We start from the raw sequence: 20554 nt of genomic DNA, 5'->3' as shown, positions 1-20554 counted from the left end.
ATCTCATCCTCTGCTGCTCTCTTTACCTTTTGCCTTCAATCTTTCTCAGCATCAGGGTCTTTTCCGATGAGTTGGCTCTTTGCATCAGGTGGCCAAAGTACTGGAGCTTCAGCTTCAGCATCAGTCCTTCTAATGAATATTCAGGATTGATTTCCTTTAGGATTGACTGGTTTTATCTCCTTGCAGTCCAAGGGACTCTCAAGAGTCTTCTTCAGCATCAATTCTTTGGTGCTCAGCTTTCTTTATAGTCCAACTCTTATATCTGTACATGACTACTGGGAAAACCAGCTGAGCTGTTTTTAAATCGTAAAAGATGATGCTGTTAAAGCACTGCACTCAATATGTCAGCAAGTTTGGAAAACTCAGCAGTGGCCACAGACTGGAAAAGGTCAGTTTTCATTCCAATCCCAAAGAAGGGTAGTGCCAAATAATGTTTGAACTCCTGAACAATTGCATTCATTTTGCATGCTAGTAAGGTTATGCACGAAATCAATCATACTTCAGGTTTTTTTAAAAATTACCATTTTAGCATGTACAATTTGGTATCATTAAGCATGTTCATAATGTAATGCTACCATCACCACTATCCATTTCCACAGCTTTTTCATCATCCCAAACAGACGCCCTGTACCCATTAAGCAATAACTCCCCACTCCCTCCTCCTAGCTCCTGATAACCTTTCTTCTCCTTTCTCTGTGAATGTACCTATTCTAGGTACTTCGTGTAAGTGAACCAGTACAATATTTGTCCTTTTGTGTCTGGCTTATTCCATTTAGCAAAAGATTTTCGAGGTTCATCTGTGTTGTAACATGTGTCCGAATTTCACTTCATTTTCTTCCCATTGAGGTATTTTATCTGTATGTTTTTGTTATAGCTCTAGAAAAAAGAATCTGAGGACTGTCCCTCCTGTGTGTTTCTGTCTCACTTCCTCTTGGTCCCAGATGCCAGGTGTGGTGATCAGAACAATGAAACTAAACTAACGGGACAGGCTTGTGAGGTTCACAGCAAGTCACCCTGCTCTGTGATCATCAATGGTTTCAAATTTGCCAATGTAATCATGCTTCATCATCACTATTAAAAGCTGGAAAATGACTTTGGAGCATAGCCTAACAAGAACTTGGCATCTGCCTCTCATTTTGGCCTTGTTGATGCTCTCGAGAACTTTATCCTGGTCATTCATGCCAGCACAACGGTGGCATACAAAGATGGCAGCTTAATAATATTCCATTGTGTAGACATACTGTGTTTTGTTCATCCCTTCATTTTTTGATGTCAATTGGTTTGCTTCCTAGACTTTACAATTTTTTTAATTGACTAATCAGTTTTCTTTTTTGGCCGCACTGTGTCTTTGTCGCTGCGCTCAGGCTTTCTCCAGCGGCAGCAGGTAGGGGCTACTCTCTAGTTGCGGTGTATGGGCTTCTCATGGCAGTGGCCTCTCTTGTGGAACACGAGCCCTAGGGACCACAGTCTTCAGCAGTTGCGGCTCCTGGGCTCCAGAGCACAGTCTCACTAGTTGTGGTGCATGGGCTTCGTTGCTCCGAGGCGTGTGGGATCCTCCTGGAACCAGGGAGCAAACCCTTGTCTCTTGCATTGGCAGGCAGATTCTTTACCCCTGAGCCCCCAGGGAAGCATCCCCCAACAGGCCTTTCGAGTCTTTTGAATTCAGCACCCCAATCAGATCTTATCTATTTAAATTAATAAATGACAATATTTTAAAAATTAGCCCAGCACCTGGCATGAAATGAGTCAGCAACTGGAAGTTATGTGTTTATAACCATGGGGAAACAAATGGGCCCTTTGGCTGGCTCCACGTGCTCCTTCCTCCTCAACCCCCACCCCCCCCACCCCCATTCTCCATTCTGGAATACTCCTGCCTGGGAAACTGCATTGCCTTTAAGCCTCCCCGATGCTGGCCCAGCCCAAGGCCAGCTCTAGAGATGTTTGATCTGACCACTTCAGAGCCTTCATCTTGGGCCTGCAGCCCATCAGAGGTGGCTAGAACTGGGAATCCTCCCCACATGGGCCTTTGAGGATAAGATGAAAGAGGCTGGGGATCCTCCCCAGAGGATCCTTTGAGGATGGGATGAAAGAGGCTGGGCTGAGTCAGGAAGAGGCGTAAGCAGAAGGGAGGCCAGGAGGCAGAGAAGGCAGGCCTTCCTGGTGATGACCAGGGCATTACCTGAGCACCTGCTGTGTACTCAGGCTTGTGCTGGATAGTGCTGGAGAGACAGCTGTGACTGGCTTTACTTCACAGGGCAGAGAGGGAGACAGGTCTGTGACCAGGGAACTACAACCTAGAGTAAACAGGATTAGGGCGAAGGAGCCTGATGCAGTCAAGGAGGGCTTCCTGGAGGAGGGGACACCCAGCTCCTTGCAGAGTCTCTGACATCCCTCATGGAAACCTACCTTTCCAGCTGCCTCTGATGATACTTTCCCTCACTCCCTCGAATCTAGCCACACTGGCCTTCTTTCTGATTCCACAACTCTCCGAGCTCATTCTTATCCTCTGAGCCATCACACTTGCTGTTCCCTCTTCCTGATTCTCTCTTCCCAGTTCTTCACCAGGTGAACTCCTCCTCATTCAGACTGCAGACCACTTACTCTTGCAGTTTTTAGTTCTTTTAAAGAATTCTCTTGTTTCTGGTTCCTACTGACTCCTTTGTTTCCTGCCCTTCCCAGCTAGGATGTGGCCTCTCCTTAGCGCTTGCTCCCTGACCCCTGGCAGGGTGCCTGACAAACCCTTGATGCCTGGTAAATCTCTGTGACATGAAGGAAGGAAGCTAAGACCTCCGGGCTAAACCAGGGTCCAGGGAAGAGGCAGGGGAAAGGAGTTCCAGGAGGAGGGAACAGAAGGGACAAAGGCACTGAGCCTTTGGAGAGGCAGTTGGTGTTTCAGAGGCGCTGGGGAGGTGGTGTGTGGCTGGAGGGAGGCTCCAGACAAGGGAAGCAGGGAAGTGGGAGGAAGAGGCGGGGAGAGGAGCAGGGAGCAGGAGGAGAGAGGAGGAGGTCGGAGGATAACTGGGAAGGCAGAGGGAGAGCAAGAGAGAGGAGCTTGTATCCGCTGACGCTGACCGGCTGGGGAAAGTGGACTCTTACGGGGATCTTTTTATGTAGAGGCGGAGCTGCCTTTTTTTGGGAGACCCGCCTGTCTGGCTTGCAAAAACCCCAGGCTTGAGGGACAGGCCTGGCCTCCCAGAGCCTTCTAAGGGCTTCGTGGAGAACATTCCACAGGCGGACCTTCTGGAACAGGCCATGAAGGCTTGGCAGCCGCATCCGGCCCCCGCTCCCGGGTCACTGCCCTGGCCTCCTCCTGGCTCAGGCTCACTCTCCTCGGTGTCCCAGCTCACACAGCAGCCTGCGGCAGTACTTTTAATAGAACACTTGAAAAAAAAAATTAATAGGTAATTAAAGGCACATGGCACAGATTTCCAAAGGTACACAAGGGATACAGCGAAACCTTTCTCGTCTCTGTTCCCCTGGAGCGCTTCCTGCGAGGCTCTGGGGCCGGCAGTCTCTTGGATTTTCTCCCAGAGACTGTCTGTCATATGTAAGTACAGCTAGGGGAATATTATTAAGGTTATTTACACCATTCTGCAGCTTATTTAAAAAAAAATTTTTTATTCATTTTTAAAAAACTGACCTAGAGTTGATTTACAATGCTGTGTTAGTTTCTGGTAAACAAAGTGATTTAGATATATATGAGTGTGTGTATTTTCACATCGTTTTTCATTTTAGGTTATTGTTGCTGTTATTGTTCGGTTGCCAAGTCGTGTCTGACTCTGCACGACCCCGTGGACTGCAGTACACCAGGCTTTCCTGTCCTTCACCATCTCCCAGCATTTGCCCAGGTTATAGGTTATTACAAGAGATTGAACAGAGTTCCCTGTGCTATATACAATAGGTCCTAGCTTATCTAGTTTATATATGGTGGCTTGTACCTGTTAATCCCAAACTCCTAATTCATCCCTCCCCCCTTTCCCCTTTGGTAAGCATCAATTTGTTTGCTGTGTCTGACTCTGTTTTTTAAATAAGTTAATCTGTATTTTTTTTTTTTTTTGGCCACAGTGAGGCTTGTGGGATCTTAGTTCCCCAAGCAGGGATCCAACCAAGACCTCAGCAGTGAAACTACTGAGTCCTGCCCAGTGGTTGTTAGTCTTGTTGTCCAGTTGCTAACTCGTGTCCACTGGACCACAGGGAATTCCCCATCTGTATGATTATTTTTAGATTCCACATATAAGTGATATCCTATGATATTTTTCTTTCTCTGTCTGACTTACTTCACTTCGTATGATACTCTCTAGATCCATCCACGTTGCTGCAGATAGCGTTACTTCATTCTTTTTTTATGGCTGAGTAGTATTCTATTCTGTCTATGTACCACATCTTCTTTACCCATTCATCTGTTGATGGATACTTAGGTGGCTTCCATGTCTTGGCCATCGTAAATAGTCTATGCTTCATTTTTTTACCTAAGTGTATACTCATTTATTCAATAAATATTTATTGAGCACCCTATATGCCAGGCACTCTTCTAGGCACTGGAGTTAAAGCAGAGAAGAAAACAGACAGAACCCTCTGCCTTCAAGGAGCTAATATTCTAGTGGGGAAGACAGACAGTCCATGAATGAAATGACAAGAACTTTTTTTTTTGGCTGCAGGGTCATGTGGGGTCTTAGCACTGCATGTGTGATCTTAATTCCCAGACCAGGGATCCAAGACACGCCCCCTTCATTGGAAGTGTGGCGTCTTAACCATTGGATCATAGGGAAGCCCTGGCAGGTATTAATACATTTTGACGTTACATAGTAGGTCAGCTGGCACAGTCAGTGCTGTTGCTAGAACATAAGGCAAGCAAAGAAGGTGGAGTGTTGAGGAGGCTGGAAGGTTTCTATTTTTTTAACAGGGTGGTCAGAAAAGGCCTTGATAAAGGTGGCATTTGAGTAAAGGCCTGGAGGAGGTGAGGAAGCGAGTCATGTGTATTATGTGAGTGGGAGAAGGGTAACAGCAAGCGCAAAGGTCCTGAGGTAGGTGTGAGCCGGAAGTGTTCCAGATCCATCCTGGAAAGAAGTAACAGGGAGGGCATGTGTATATGTGGGGGGTGAGATAGAATCCTGCAGAGCCTTGTCTGTAAATCGACTTTGCTGTTCCATCTTGGAACTGCTCCGTGGTGTGTGGGTGCCAACTTGTAACAGTTTGTGAGGGCTGATTGCTAAACTTCCGGGAATTGTGCAAGCCTGTCATTAAGGATAGCTTTTACCAAAACTTAAATTATAAAAATTTACAACTCAATAAGTTTGTACATTGCCTGGGAAATCCACTGGACAGAGGAGAAAGGCGGGCTACAGTCCATGGGGTGGCAAAGAGTCGAACATGACCTAACAACTAAACAACTCAAAAAATTCTATTATGCACAATGATAAGTAGGCACAATTTATCACTTCTTAACTGTTATCCTAAAGGAAATCAATCCTGAATATTCATTGGAAGGACTGATGCTGAAGCTGAAGCTCCAGTACTTTGGCCACCTGATGCAAAGAGCCGACTCATTAGAAAAGACCCTGATGCCGAGAAAGATTGAAGGCAGGAGGACAAGGGGATGACAGAGGACGAAATGGGTGGATGGCATCACCGACTCAATGGACGTGAGTTTGAGAAAGCTCCGGGAGATGGTGAAGGACAGGGAAGCCTGGCGTGCTTCTGACTATGGGGTCACCAAGTATGAAAATCTCATATCATGGTGAGCTATTGAGGAGATCTTCCAAGTTCTGCCTTCAGTGAGGCCATGTTGGTAGCTTACAATCAGCTGTGATGGAAGTATTAACACTTCCGTGCATGCCTGTGTGCCAAGTCACTTCGGTCGTGTCTGACTCTGCAACCCAATGGACTGTAGCCCGCCAGGCTCTTCTGTCCATGGGGATTCTCTGGGCAAGAAAAATGGAGTGGGTTGCCATGCCCTCCTCCAGGGGATCTTCCCGACCCAAGGATCAAACCCACTTCTCTTATGTCTCCTGCCTTGGCAGACAGGTTCTTTACCACTAGTGCCACAGACACTGGCAAACGCTACATGTCAGGACTGTTTCTTCCCCCAGAGACCTGGCAGTTAAACATTTACCAGCCCACCAACCTAATGCATAGAGATGTGGCTCATTCTTTTGTAAACTGCATAGTACTCCAATGCACAGATGGGCCATGGCGTAGCTTGCTGCTACCTTCCTGACGGTTGTTTGACTAGCATCCAGTCTCTTACACACACAAACAGTGTTGATTTCCCGCCTGTGTGCCTGTAATGGTAGGATCAACTCCTTGAGGAACTGCTGTGTCAGAGGCCATGGGACCTTCTAATGTGAATGCCTCTTGCCTAATACATCTCCATGGAGGCTGTACCAATATCCACAGCCTCCAGCAAATGGGTCAGAGTGCAGAGTCTTCTTCTAAGGACACAGATTTGATTGTGTCACTCTGCTGTTTAAATCCTTAGATGACTTCTGCTGCTCCCAGGACAAAGCCTTCAGGTTTTTACCAAGGTCTAGGCCCCTCATCATCAGGCCTTGTCCTTTTCTTTCTGCAAGTGGAGGGTGGCCCATGACCCCCCTGTGACCGCTCGTAAATTCCACATTGCAGTCACCTTGATCATCTGCTGTTTGTCCCTGGAAATGGGCCATGTTCCCACCCACTGTTGTTTGTTCATGCCTGTACCTTCCCTGGGAATTACTTCCCAGCATCTTAATCACCTGGCTAACTCCCACTCCATCGTTCTGTCCCTTTAAAAAAAAAAAAAATCATTTATTTTAGTTTTGGCCATGCTGCACAGCGTGCGAAATCTTACTTCCCCAACCAGGGACTGAACTTATGCCCCCTGCAGTGGAAGCTCAAAGTCCTAACCACTGGACCGCCAGGGAAGTCCCAATTATGTCCCTTTTTGTTTCAAGAGGCTGAAAACCCCAAGGTAACTGTCTTCTGCAAAATCGGGAATTGATCAGCTCATCTGAGTAAAGACATCACCGAGTCGATTGGTTTCAGGCATAGCTGGTTTCAGGAATTTCGATGATTCCATGAAGCCAGTCTTGGCCTGTCAGCTCTGTTCTCTTCAACATCGGGACTTTTTGGCACCCCTGCCTTCAGAAAGGTGGCTCAGCAGCTAGAGAATCCACTTGCAGTGAGGGAGATGCAGGAAATGTGGATTCGATCTCTGAGTCAGGAAGATTCCCTGGAAGAGGGTATGGCAGCCCACTCCAGTATTCTTGCCTGGAGAATCCCATGAACAGGAGCCTGGCGGGCTACAGTCCATGGGGTCACAAGAGTTGGACATAACTGAACTGATTGAGCACATATGCACGCACGCCTTTAGAAAACTCCCTCATGGTCAGAGGAGGCAAAGAGTTAGAGGTGGAAAAGAAGGTTCTAGGCAGAGAAAACAGCCCAGAACCGGTGTTCGTAAAGCCAGATCCTGACTGGGTGTGGTGGATAACCTGATAGGTTCACAACATCCTGCAGGGTGAACTCCAAGGAGAAGACAAATTCTTGCCCCCATGCTAAATTCTTCAACTGAGGGGACTTCCCTGGTGATCTAGGGGCTAAGACTTCACATTACCAGTGCAGGGGGCCTGGGTTCAATCCCTCATCAGGGAGCTAGACCTCGAATGCTGCAACTAAAGATCCCAGATGCGTGTGTGCTCAGTCGCTTCAGTTGTGTCCGACTTTTTACCACCCTATGAACTGGAGCCCGCCAAGCTCCTCTGTCCATGGGGATTCTCCAGGCAGGAATACTGGAGTGGGTTGCCAAGCCCTCCTCCAGGGGATCTTCCCGACCCAGGGATCGAACCCCAGTCTCTTACATCTCCTGCATTGTCAGGCGGGTTCTTCACCACTAGCGCCACCTGGGAAGCCCCAACTGAGACCCAGCACAGCCAAATAAAGAAATAAATGTTTTGAGAAAAATAAATAAATTCTTCAACGGAGAGGCAGGGTAGGAAGAGCTGCTTGGGTTCCGGAGGTAGAAAACCTGGGTTCAAATCCTGGGGTGATGAAAAATATTCAGAACCAGGTCGGGGTGATGGTTACACACCACTGGGAGTGTGCTCAAGGTCACAGGGTCACTGCCACGTTATGTCTCCTTCACCACAGTATAAAAGTAATGAGGCTGACGATGCGAAAAAAAAAAAAATAGAATAAAAACACAAAGAGGAAAAAAAGCCTGACTTACCACTTATCAACCATACGCCTTCTCTGCTGTTCAGTCGCTCAGTCGTGTCCAGCTCCTTTTGACCCCATACACTGGAGCACACCATACTTCTCTGTACTCTTGTTCATTGGACTATAAAATGAAGACAATAATAGCCCCCCCCACACACCTGCTTAGTTAGAGCCTCAGGTAGATTAACACATGTACAGTCTTTGGGGGTAGTATCTGGGATCTAGTTAAATGTTCAACAAATATTAGTTTTGATGGTTAAATCAAAATATTGGGTGGATGGCCCTATGAAATAGGCCAGATGCAAAAGGTTACTGCTTTAGCTTGTTCGGGCTGCTACTCTAACAAAAAGCACAGATGGGGTGGCTTATGAACAACATAGATGTATTTCTCAGGACTTCCCTGGCAGTCCAGTGGTTAAGACTCTGCTCTTTCAATGCAAGGGGCATGCGTTTGAACTCCCCTACTTCCTGGCAAGGTCCAGGAACTAAGATCCCACAAGCTGAGTGGCGTGGCCAAGAAAATTTATTTTTTGAAAGTGTATTTCTCACAGTTCTGGAGGCTGCAAGTCCTCGATTAGGGTAAATGGTTGGCTGAGGCTCTTCTAGGTTATATAAACTTCTCACTGTATCCTCCTCATATGGGCAGAAGGGCTGAGGCATCTCTCTGGAGCCTCTTTTATAAGGGCGATGATCCCAACCTTAGGGCACCAGGAAGTCAGGACCTAATGATCTCCCAAAGGCCTTACCTCCTAACACTGTCATCTTGGGGGTTACAGTTTTTTTCTTTACATGCATATATATCTATAATTTTAGCTTCTTTTCCTTTATGGGTTATTACATGATACTGAGTATAGTAGGCCCTTGTTGGTTATCTGTTTTATGTATATGTGTGTGTGTGTGTGTGTGTGTGTGCGTGCACGTGCGCGTGCACACTGTGGTTTCCCTCATATACAGGTGGCGTCAGTGGTAATGAATCCGTCTGCAATGCAGGAGACGCAGGTTTGATCCCTGGGTTGGGAAGATCCCCTGGAGGAAGGCATGGCAACCCACTCCAGTATTCTTGCCTGGAGAATCGCATGGACAGAGGAGCCTGGTGGGCTGCAGTCCATGGGGTTGCAGAGTTGAGCACAACTGATTGAGCATGCATGCATACATACGTTAATCACAAACTCCTAATTTAGTCTTCCCCCCCTTCCTCTTTGGTAACCATCAGTTGTTTTTTTTTTTTTTTCTATGTCTGTGGGTCTATTTCTGTTTTGTATATAAGTTCATTTGTATTATTTTTTAAGATTCCACAGGTAAGTGATATCATATGATCTTTGTCTTTATCTGACTTCACTTAGTACAATAATTTCTAGGTCCATCCATGTTGCTGCAAATGGCATGATTTCATTCTTTTTTTTTAATCCCTGAGTAATATTTCTTGTATAAATATACCACATCTTCTTTATCCATTCCTCTGTTGATGGACATTTAGGTGGTTTCCATGTCTTGGCTATTGTGAATAGGGCTGCAAGGTGGATTGCAACATATGAAATTGGGCGGGGGGAGGGGATGCAAATACTCAGACTATCACAGTCACATGTTGTAGGATTCCATTTGTCTGAAAACATCCAGAATACGCAAATCCTTAGAGACAGAAAGTAGACTAGTGGTTGCCAGGATCCGGTGGGAGGGGGTGCAGAGTGACTGCTGGATGGGTGTGGGGTGTCCTTTGGGAAGGTGATGAGAATGACTTGAAACTACCTAGTGGCGATGGTTGTGCAATGTTGTGAAGTTACTAAATGCTGCTGTGTCATACACTTGAAAATGGTTGATTTTTATGTGAATTTTACCTCGAACATTTTTTTCCATTAGTACTTTGGGAAAAAAAAGATGGAATGTATCTTGATGTCCTTCTCAGACTGTGAAGCCTTGAGACTTCGTTGTCCTGGATGGATTGGGCCCTTCTCTCTTCCAGGGACTGATAAACCACCCCTACCCAGGGCCTTAGCTGGCTTGGCTTACAACTCATCCCCTGGGTCTTGCAATAATTAGCTTGGTCTTTGGAACTCAGCTTCTGTGTCTGTACCAAGAGGGACTTGGACCCATTGGTTTCTCTTTTTTTTTTTTGGCCATGCTGTGAGGCTTTCAAGGGCTTTCTAGGTGGCTCGGTGATAAAGAGTCCCCCTGCCAAAGCAGGAGACACTGGTCTGATCCCTGGGTTGGAAAGATCCCCTGGAGAAGGAAATGGCAACTGACGCCAGTATTCTGGCCTGGAAAATCTCATAGACTGAGAAGCCTGGCAGGCTACGGTCCACGGGGTTGCAAAGAGTCAGACACGACTGAGTGACTGAGCACGCATGCACGCACACATATGAGGCTTGTAGGATCTTAGTTCCCCAACCAGGGATTGAACCTGAGCTATGGCAGTGAAAGCGCTGAATCCTGACCACTGGACCTTCAGGGAATTCCCCAGACCCACTGGTTTCCAACGTGTCCTCAGATTTCACAGGCCCAGGCATTACTTGAGCCCAATGCCGAAGCTGAAGCTCCAACCCTTTGGCCACCTGATGCGAACAGCCAACTCACTGGAAAAGACCTCGATGCTGGGAAGGACTGAGGGCTGGAAGAAGAGGGGGGTGACAGAGGATGAGATGGTTGGATGGCATCACCGACTCAATGGATGTGAGTTTGAGCAAACTCCGGGTGATGGTGAGAGACAGGGAAGCCTGGCGTGCTACACTTCGTGGGGTTGCAAAGAGTCAGACATGACTTAGCGACTGAACAACAGCAACAAGGTGGTACCCCTTCACTCTACCCTTCCCCCTAAATGCAGACTCTCTCCCAGATCTAGCAGGATTTTGCACAGGGCCTGGGAATCAGCATTCAGACACCCACCCCCATATTGGACTGCAGACTCTAACTCCTCTTGAAATCAGGCCACCTGCTCCTCACTCCTCTCAGGAAGGGAGACCGGGGCTCTTTGGACTTTTCTCCCGGGATCCAGCTGGCTGCACACAGTGATGGGAGGGACCGGGCACTCCAGGTCTCTAGCCCCAGGCAGTCAGAGGTGGCCACTGTCTGCAGACTCACAATGTCCTGGTCCTTCGGGCTGGCCGCCTTCAGAGATGGTGCCCACACAGTCACAGGAGCAAACTGTGTGGTTATCCGCCCTCAGAACTGGTTCTTGACAGGCCCTCATCCTTTACAGCCCCAGGGCAGCCTAGCATCCCCCAGCCTCCGCGCTGCCCCCCGCCCCCACCGTCTGTGGCTTGGCTTGCCTCTGACCGGGGCTCTCTAAAGAGAAAAGCTAATAATTGCAGTAATAAAAGACTCCCCAACATACTGCCTCTTAATACATCATCCAGACCCACGCGAAGGACTTTGGTCATGCCATTTGTTCGTTTCTTGTTTTTTTGGTTTTGTTTTTTGTTTGTGCTCTGGTGGATGTGGGATCTTAATTCCCTGGCCAGGGATTGAACTCGTACCCCTTCCAGGGGCAGCAGTCTTAACCATTGGACTGCCAGGAAAGTGCCCTCTCACATTCTCTTACACCACTGGGGTGGAAACTCCATTCATCCTGTTTTAGACCGGAGGATCTGAGGCTCGGAGGTGGAATCCTTTGTCCAAGGTCAGCTAAGGAGTGGGCAGGCTCGTGTCTCTGGCCCTGCCCCCTCTGCCTTTGATCATTTGATGTTGTTGGTTGGTCGCGACGTCGAGTCTGACTCTTTATGACCCCATGGACTGCAGCACGCCGGGCTTCCCTGTACTTCACTGTCCCCCGGAGTTTGCTCAGACTCGTGTCCACTGGGTCGATGATGCCATCCAACCATCTTGTCCTCTGCCGTCCCCTTCTCTTCCTGCCCTCAATCTTTCCCAGCCTCAGGGTCTTTTTCAATGAGTCCGTCATCTTCTATCTCCCTGGAAGCATCAAATATCTTTCTCTGCAGGTCACTTGAGCTCCTGGACACCTGTGGGGTCCCAGGGCAGGGCCTGGAGTGGTGGCAGGGTCGACTTCCTTGGAAAACAGCTCCCATGGCCTTGGCTGATCTGGGCGAAGGGCACTGTCCGACTCTCCCCGCTCTGGGCCTCGAGAAACCTGAGTTACATGTTGCACACAAGCTGCAGGGGCCGGACAGCCTACAGCTGGGGGAGGTGGGGCAGAGCAACCCAGACAAGCCCGCTCTTAAATAAATAACTAGAGAGGTAGGAAAGGACGGTCTGGGCCAGTCTCCAGTACCCCCAGTTGCAGCTTCCCAGCCAGGCCAGAAAGCATGAAGTCCCCATGATTCTTGGCCCTGATAGACCCAAGGGTTCTGCTTCCTCGTTTCCTTCCTGTTTCTTAAAGACTCAACCCACACTCCCAAAGTCCCTACTGTGTGCCTGGCCCCATGCAGGGCAATGCCTGGGGGGATTCAGCAGGGGTTGAGAAGGCTCCCATCCCCAGTCCAAGGGAGGGCACAGACTCATCCCCAGAGAGTGACCACCCAGAGTGGGCAGGGCTGGATGGGGGCGTCCAAGGCGCTGGTGGGGACTAGAGGGACACCTGAGCCGGCCTCAGGGTCATGGAGACTCCAGGGATGCCCCAGGGGAAATCTGAAGATCTTAGTTACTTGAAGAGAAAAGCACGTGAGAAAAAGAGGTGAGGAAATAGGTCTAAAAATTTAAGGAGGGAGATCATGCGGGGCTCCTTTGGCCACCGGTTTTCAAGCTGTCTTGAATTAGAGACACCATATAGTGTTCATTTTGCACGCAACACAGTATGTGTATGAGCAAGTATGCACACACACGCATAAATGAAAATTTCAGGAAACAGTAATGACTTGTACACTATGTTCTATTTGACCTTTTTTTCACTTTTTTAATCGGAGTATAATTCCTTTACAATGTTGTATTAGCTTCTGCTGTACAACAAAGTGAATCAGCTATATGTACGCATGTATCCCCTCCCTCTCGAACCTCCCTCCCACACCCCTCCTCTATTTGACATTTTGAAAAATTAACTGCTTGGAACCCACTACTTTATTTCATGCCCTATTAATAGGTTAACACTGGGGTTTGAAAATATAGATGTCCAGGCTGTGCTTAGAACACCTGGACTCCAATCAAAGGAGGAGAATTCTAGAATCAGCAGGCATGATGTCTTAGGTCAGCTCAAGGATTCTCCCATCCTCCTATCCCTCTGGGCACGTGGTGTGATTGTACTTACCTCCCTTTGGAAGGTAGCCTTGAAGCCCAGGAATCTGCATTTTAACAGACAATAGGAGCTGTGAGACTTGGGAAATTTAAGAAACAGTGACGTAGTGATAAACTCTGAGAGGATAGGGCAGAATCTGCTTTGGCCATTTGCACAGACCCCAGAAGGTGCTTAGAAAACATGTGTTCAAGGAATGATTTTAACTTCAGTCTTTTTATTTCTGTCTACCTGATCTAAGGCTTCCCTGGTGACTCGGTGGTAAAGAATCTGCCTTCAGTGCAGGAGCCACAGGAGATGTGGGTCCAATCCCTGGGCCAGGAAGATCCCTTGGAGGAGGGCATGGCAACCCACTCCAGTATTCTTGCCTGGAGAATCCCACGGACAGAGGGTCGCAAAGAGTCGGACGTGAATGATAGCACTCCTCTCCAGCTTCAGTTCTCAGTGATTTCCTGCTTCCACTCTGCCGGATGGAACTCTTCTTGGTTTCATAAATTTCCCATCTCCAGGTCTTTGCCCTTTCTGTCTCCTCTGCCTGTTTCCTTTTCCTCCTCTCTTCACTGTACGGCTCTGACATCCTTCCAAATGCAGCTCAAATGTCCCCTCTTGCAGGAAGCCTTCCCTGACTCCATTTCCCAAGCTGGGTTTCCCCTCTGAGCTCCTCCATTCCAGCCTTACTCACTCTGGGTCATCACCGTCTGTCTATCCCGCTGGATTCTGAACCCCAGGAGAATAGGAACTAGGCTCGTCTCAGCCACTGATGGGTCCCCAGTGCCACCCAGAACAGGGCACCCAGTAGGTACTCAGAAAAGGTCCAGTGAGTGCATGAATGCAAATCTGAAGTAGGAGGAGAAGCCTGATCACAGGCTTGATGGAGAAGCCTGAAGCCCTGGAGTTTACTCAATCCCTCCCGAGGTCAGACACCTAGTCCTCTAGGGAGGATGAAGCTCAGAACTATGCCCATTCCACAGGCAACAAACTGAGACCAAAAAGGACCTTCTTGTTCTCATCCCAGCCTTCTCCTGGACCCTCTCACCTCCTTCTCAGAGTCTTTTTTTTTTTTTTTTCCTAATGATGAAATCTGAATCTGGGTAGGAGGTTTGGCTGAATAGCAAGAAACCTGGCCGAGACCAGTTGTCTGTTTTTCTCTCCGAGCCTGAGGAGGACAAGGGGTGGGGCATTCCTGGCCAATCCTGAACCAAATCCTCAAACCCTGCCCTCATGGCTGGGACCCACTCTGTACTTCCTGAAGGTTCTGGGATTCCAGGATCCCTTGAGTTCTGAAGCCTTCTCCCTTCCTCCTCTGCCTGTCTGGCAGCCCTGTAGGTGGCCAGTGACTAGACCAAGCCTGGCCCATGCTCATGTTGCCCAGCTGGCCTGGGTTGCTTCTCCATTGCCAGGGGCTCTAATTACCAGGAAGGCTGCCAGCAGCTTGCTGGCCCCCAGCCTGGCCACCTGGTGCTGGGTCCCACCTGGGACCTCTCATGCTCTTTTGCTCAGTGGTCCCTGGGGCCTGAACATTCCTGGGCAGAAGCACCAGTCCGTGAGTCTGCGGGAACTCACAGAGAGCTTTTTTTTTACTTTCACCCTTAGGTATAATGTCAATATCAAAAAGTCTTCGGAGCTTAAAATACTGTGAGGCTATGATTTGCCAGACACCAAGCCAAGCATTTTACACACATGAACTTGGAGGTTTGTGTGACCTTGGAGGCAGATGCTACCCTTTAAGCCCATTCCACAGTCATGCAAACTAAGGCTGGAGGATTGAGTGACTTGCTGGAGGTCATTCAGCTACTAAGCCATGAGACACGAAGATGATGGTTTCATGGTGCCGTGCTGTACTACAAAGCCACAGACTTCCTTCCTGTAAGTTTCCATTCTGAGCAGTTTCTGTGATTCTTTCAGAGATAGTCAATGCAGAGGAAACATTTATATATATATATATATTTTAATTTAATTTATTTTATATATTTTACTTATTTTTAATAAATTTTTATTTTAATTATTTATTTTAACTTTATTTAATTACCTATCAATAATTACCTTAAATGTAAAGGGTTGAATGCCCCAACCAAAAGACAAAGACTGGCTGAATGGATACAAAAACAAGACCCCTATATATGTTGTCTACATATTTTATTTTTATAAATATTTTAATTTATTTATTAAATTTTTGTTATATATTTTTAATTTATTTTTATTTAATTTTTTACGTCACTGGGAGGCATGTGGGATCTTAGTTCCCATCTACCTAACAGGACTGACCCACTCCAGTGTTCTTGCCTGGAGAATCCCAGGGACGGGGAAGCCTGGTGGGCTGCCGTGTATGGGGTCACACAGAGTTGGACACGACTGAAGCGACTTAGCAGTAGCAGCAGTAGCAGTAACAGGACTGAACTCGAGCCCCCTGCAGTGGAAGCACAGATTTTTACAGATTCTTAACCACTGGACCACCAAGGAAGTCCCTATATACATATTATTATATGTATACATATATATTTTTTGTTATATAGATTGTTTTTTTCCCCCACAGATGGTAGGGTGCCCTGTCTTATATACTCCTCCTGCATCTTACCTTTATTTCCTTAGCAATATTTCTTGACCACCTGATTTGGTACTGAAACCTGCCCTCCACCCAGATCCCCATCTGTCTCATTCTATCTGGTGCCTCTCAGTGGGTCAGGAGGGCTTCCCAGGTGGCACTAGTATAAAGAATCTGCCTGCCAGAGCCAGAAACTCGGGTTCCATCCCTAGGTTGGGAAGATCCCCTGGAGGAGGGCATGGCAACCCACTCCAGCATTCTTGCCTGAAGAATCCCATGGACTGAGAAGCCTGGCAGGCTACAGTCCATGTGGTCGCAAAGAGTTGGACACGACTTAGTGATTGAACAATAAAAACAACAAAATGTTCCATTCAGTGGATACGGTTTGTTGAATGATTGAAGGAATGAATTACTGAATAGACAGATGCCTGGCTAAAGAGCTTGGACTTTGTCCTGAGAGAAGCCACTGGGGTGACTAGATTAGATCTGTGCTTTTGAACATTCTAGGCTCTTCTCATGTACTTGTCCCTTCATTCTTTCCCTGGATTTGGTCCAACCCCTCCCTATTCCAACTGGGATGCCTCCTCTTCCAGGCAGCCCTCCTTGACCCCTAGTCCGGGTCAAGCATCCCGTCTGGGCTCCTTCAACCCAGCTCTGCTCGCTCTGTGTTGTCACAATCGGAGGGTGTGTTTGTCACCCTCTCTGGACTGTGATTCTCCAGAGGATAGGGTTACGACTATCTTGGTCATTCTTGGATCCCTGGCACCACCTATCATAGGGCCCAAAGCTGTGATCAGAATAGATGATGGTCCCTGGAAGGAAATAGCTCTGCTTGGGATGGGGACCAACTGTAGGATAGCTGAGGTGTCAGATAAGTGTTGAGGACACCTGAGTTCAAATCTCCTGCCCAGGTAGGGGTGGGGCCACAACAAACCTCATTACCCTGTCTGCTTCCAAGTCACTAAAACGGGACTGATCTCAAAGATTAGTGAAGATCTGAAAACGTTTGATAGCATCCACACAAGGGCAGAAACCCCTTCTGCTGCCTTAGAGGTTTGGACCAGGTTCAATCCCTGCTCAGGGAACTCGATCTCATGTGCCACAACAAGAGCCCAGGTGCCGCAACCAAAGATTCTGCATGTTGCAACTCAAAGATCCCACTTGCCGTAATGAAAAGTTTCCACGGGTCACAGTGAAGATCAAAAATTCCATGTGCAGAAGCTAAGACCCAGGGCAGCCAAAGAAGTTAATTAAATAAGTATTTAAAAAAGAGAGATTTCTTCCCAGATTGTCCCAGTGGGCTCCTTCTTGTCATTCAGATTTCATGGCAAATGTCACCTCCTCAGAGTGGTCCATCCTGTACTGTTTGTTCTTGCTGTATCTGCTGGGCAATGAACGGTTTCTCTTTCTCCAGCTCTTATTCCCACCTGACAACCCAAGTTCATTTCCTCATCTCCCCTTGCTAGAACACTAGTGAGGAGTTTTGTATGAGTTATTATTTTTAAATTTTATTTAAAAAGTTTTTATCAAAGAATGGTTGATTTACAATGTTGTGCTAGTTTCTGATCTCTAACAGTGATTCAGATATATATATGATTCATATATATATATGTATATGATTCAGATGTGTGTATATATATATATAGTTTTCCTTTCCATTATAGGTTATTGTAACATATTGAGGGAATTCCCTGGTGGTCCAATGGTTAGGACTCATGTTTCACTGCCAGGGCCTGGATTCAACCTCTGGTTGGGGAACTAAGATCTTGCAAGCCACATGGCATGCCCCCCCCCAAAAAAGATAATGAATATATTTCCTGGGCTTTATTTTTAATTTTTTCCTTACTGTGGAATCCCCAGCCCCTTGAATGGCACTTGGCCCCTAGTAATGGCCCGAGGAGTATTTGTGGAATGAACAGAGTGCTGAGGAATTGTCCCCTCGTGTTTTGCGTCAGGGGTCTCTGTGTACGCCATCAAATTCACGCTCACAATGACTCTAGGACAAATGCGGAAACTGATGCTTAGCTGATAAGTGGTGGAGCCAGGACTCGAACCAGTCTGTGTGGCTTTAGGGCCCACGTTTTGTGTCTAGCAGAGCGCCAAGCATGTGGGAGTTTAATGTGAGTGTCGAACGAATACAGCTTTAGACTCGGAGGGTGGGGTGACGGACGGGGGCCTTCTGAAGTAGGAGGCGTGGAATCTGGGAGAATTTAGGAGGGAGAGCATCCAAGAGACCCAGGAAGGAGGTCTATATGGCCACTTGTGCCTGGGTGGTGGGCTCTTCAGGTTCTGGGCAAATTCTCTGCTCGGTTTGGCCCCTTCAGTTCCTGCCAGATGTCATCATAAGCTCTCAAAGCTCCTGTCCAGGCAGGTGGAGGGCTAGGGCTGGCTGAGACCAAGTGACCAGGAGGAATAATTTACCACCAGGGGCAAACACCATCTGGAGCTGGTTGGGGACTCCCAAACCATGTTCTTCAATAATAATGACAACAACAACAATAGGGTCTTCCTTGGTGGTCCAGTGGCTAAGACTCTGCATTCTCAACGCAAGGGGCCCAGGTTCAAATCCTGGTCAGGGAACTGGGATCCCGCACACCACAAGGAAGATCAAAGATCCCGTATGCCATAACTAAGACCTGGTGCAGCCAAATAAATAACATAAATGCCAAAATATTTTAATAACATAATAATATTTATTTATTTATTGCTTCTGGGAAGAAAAGCTATGACAAATGTAGACAGTGTATTGAGAAGCAGAGATATTACTTTGCCAACAAAGTGATTGCAAACAGTCAAAGCTATGATTTTTCCAGTAGTCATGTACAGATGTGAGGGTTGGACCATAAAGAAGGCTGAGTGCCAAAGAATTGATGCTTTCAAACTATGGTGCTGGAGAAGACTCCTGAAAGTCCCTTGGACAACAAGGAGATCAAAGTGGTCAATCCTAAAGGAAATCAACCCTGAATATTCACTGGAAGGACTGATACTGAAGCTGAAGCTCCAATACTCTGGCCGTCTGATGCAAAGAGCCGACTCATTGGAAAAGACCCTGATGCTGGGAAAGATTGAGGACAGGAGAAGGGAGTGACGGCATCACCGACTCAATGGACATGAGTTTGAGCCAACTCCAGGAGATAGTGAAGGGCAGGGAAGCCTGGCATGCTGTAGTCCATGGGGTTGCAAAGAGTTGGACATGAGTGAGTGGCTGAACAGCAACAACAAATATTTTAGAGAGATAGTGACAACAATAAGAGTAGTTATAGTTAACTTTATAGGGGTTAACCTGTACCCCATCTAAATACTTTGAATGTAGGGTCTCATTTGATCTTCAGTACCCAAGGAAGTCTGAGCTACTATTATTCTCCCCATTTTACAGACTTATAAGAGAAAACAGGCTTATAGAGGTGGTGACTTGCCTAAGGCCCCACAGTTGCTTTAGAAGGAAGCCTCTGAGATGATCACTATCAATAATCTTTACAAGTGTGAACACCTGATACGTTATCAGAGAACAGTCCAGGTGGGAAAGAAGTAGGATTTCAACATGGCCAGGAGGAGGAGGAGATCACAACTGATTTCCTTTAAGGGTAGAGTCTTGAGAGGCAGGCTTGCAGCTCCCAGCTCCCTTCAGGTATGGCTTCAAGATGAGTGACTTCCTCTGGCCATAAGGCCCAGTTTTGCCCATCTGGAGAATGGGTATATTAGTGGACCCAACTTCACCAAGCAATTTTGGAGATTCCAGTGAAATCAGGCATATGCATTTGTTAAAAACCAGCAGGCGTTACTAACGGTTTGTGCATTTTGTGAAAAAGGACTGTCTACAGGGAATTCACTGGTGGTCTAGTGGTTAGGATTCAGCACTATCATTGCCCAAAATGTGGGTTCAAGCCCTAGTCAGGGAACTAAGATCCCACAAGCCAGTCAGCATGGCCCAAAAATTAAAAATAAATAAATAAATAAAGAGGACTGCATACAAATATTGAACTGTGATTAATAAATGCATCCTTAATTGTTTAGAAAGGGTGCTGATATTTGCAACTTACTTTGATATGTAGCCAAAGAAGGTGAATGGGTAGATGGCTAGAGAAAGATAAATGTATAGAAATTGTATATAGAAGTATGGTGAAATAACTCTAGACTCTAGGTCTAGGCTATATGGATGTTCACTGTAAAATCCTCTAAACTTTTTTGTATCTTGAAAATTTTCATAATAAAAAGAGGAAACTATTTGGTGAAAGCAAAAGCCTTAGATTAAACTGAATTACCATTTAAAATAGATAATTGCAAATTACCTACCTAGGGGGAAGTGGATTACAATCTTCAGTTCAGTTCAGTCGCTCAGTCGTGTCCGACTCTTTGCCACCCCATGAATCGCAGCACGCCAGGCCTCCCTGTCCATCACCAACTTCCAGAGTTCACCCAAACTCACGTCCATCGAGTCAGTGATGCCATCCAGCCATCTCATTCTCTGTCGTCCCCTTCTCCTCCTGCCTCCAATCCCTCCCAGCATCAGAGTCTTTTCCAATGAGTCAACTCTTCGCATGAGGTGGCCAAAATATTGGAGTTTCAGCCTCAGCATCAGTCCTTCCAATGAACACCCAGGACTGGTCTCCTTTAGTATGGACTGGTTGGATCTCCTTGCAGTC

The 20554-nt window shown here is 47.1% G+C and overlaps 1 non-coding gene across 1 annotated transcript; it reads left to right on the top strand.

The window, feature by feature from the left end:
* Nucleotides 1–18418: 18418 nt before the first annotated feature.
* TRNAE-CUC (transfer RNA glutamic acid (anticodon CUC)) lies at nt 18419–18491 on the top strand. Its single transcript has one exon. It is a non-coding gene; the product is annotated as a tRNA-Glu (tRNA).
* The last annotated feature ends 2063 nt before the right edge of the window (nt 18492–20554 follow it).

Source organism: Bubalus kerabau, chromosome 17 (genome assembly GCF_029407905.1).
Source record: "Bubalus kerabau isolate K-KA32 ecotype Philippines breed swamp buffalo chromosome 17, PCC_UOA_SB_1v2, whole genome shotgun sequence".
NCBI classification, from domain to species: Eukaryota; Metazoa; Chordata; class Mammalia; order Artiodactyla; family Bovidae; genus Bubalus; species Bubalus kerabau.
This window is presented reverse-complemented; position numbering and strand designations above follow the sequence as displayed.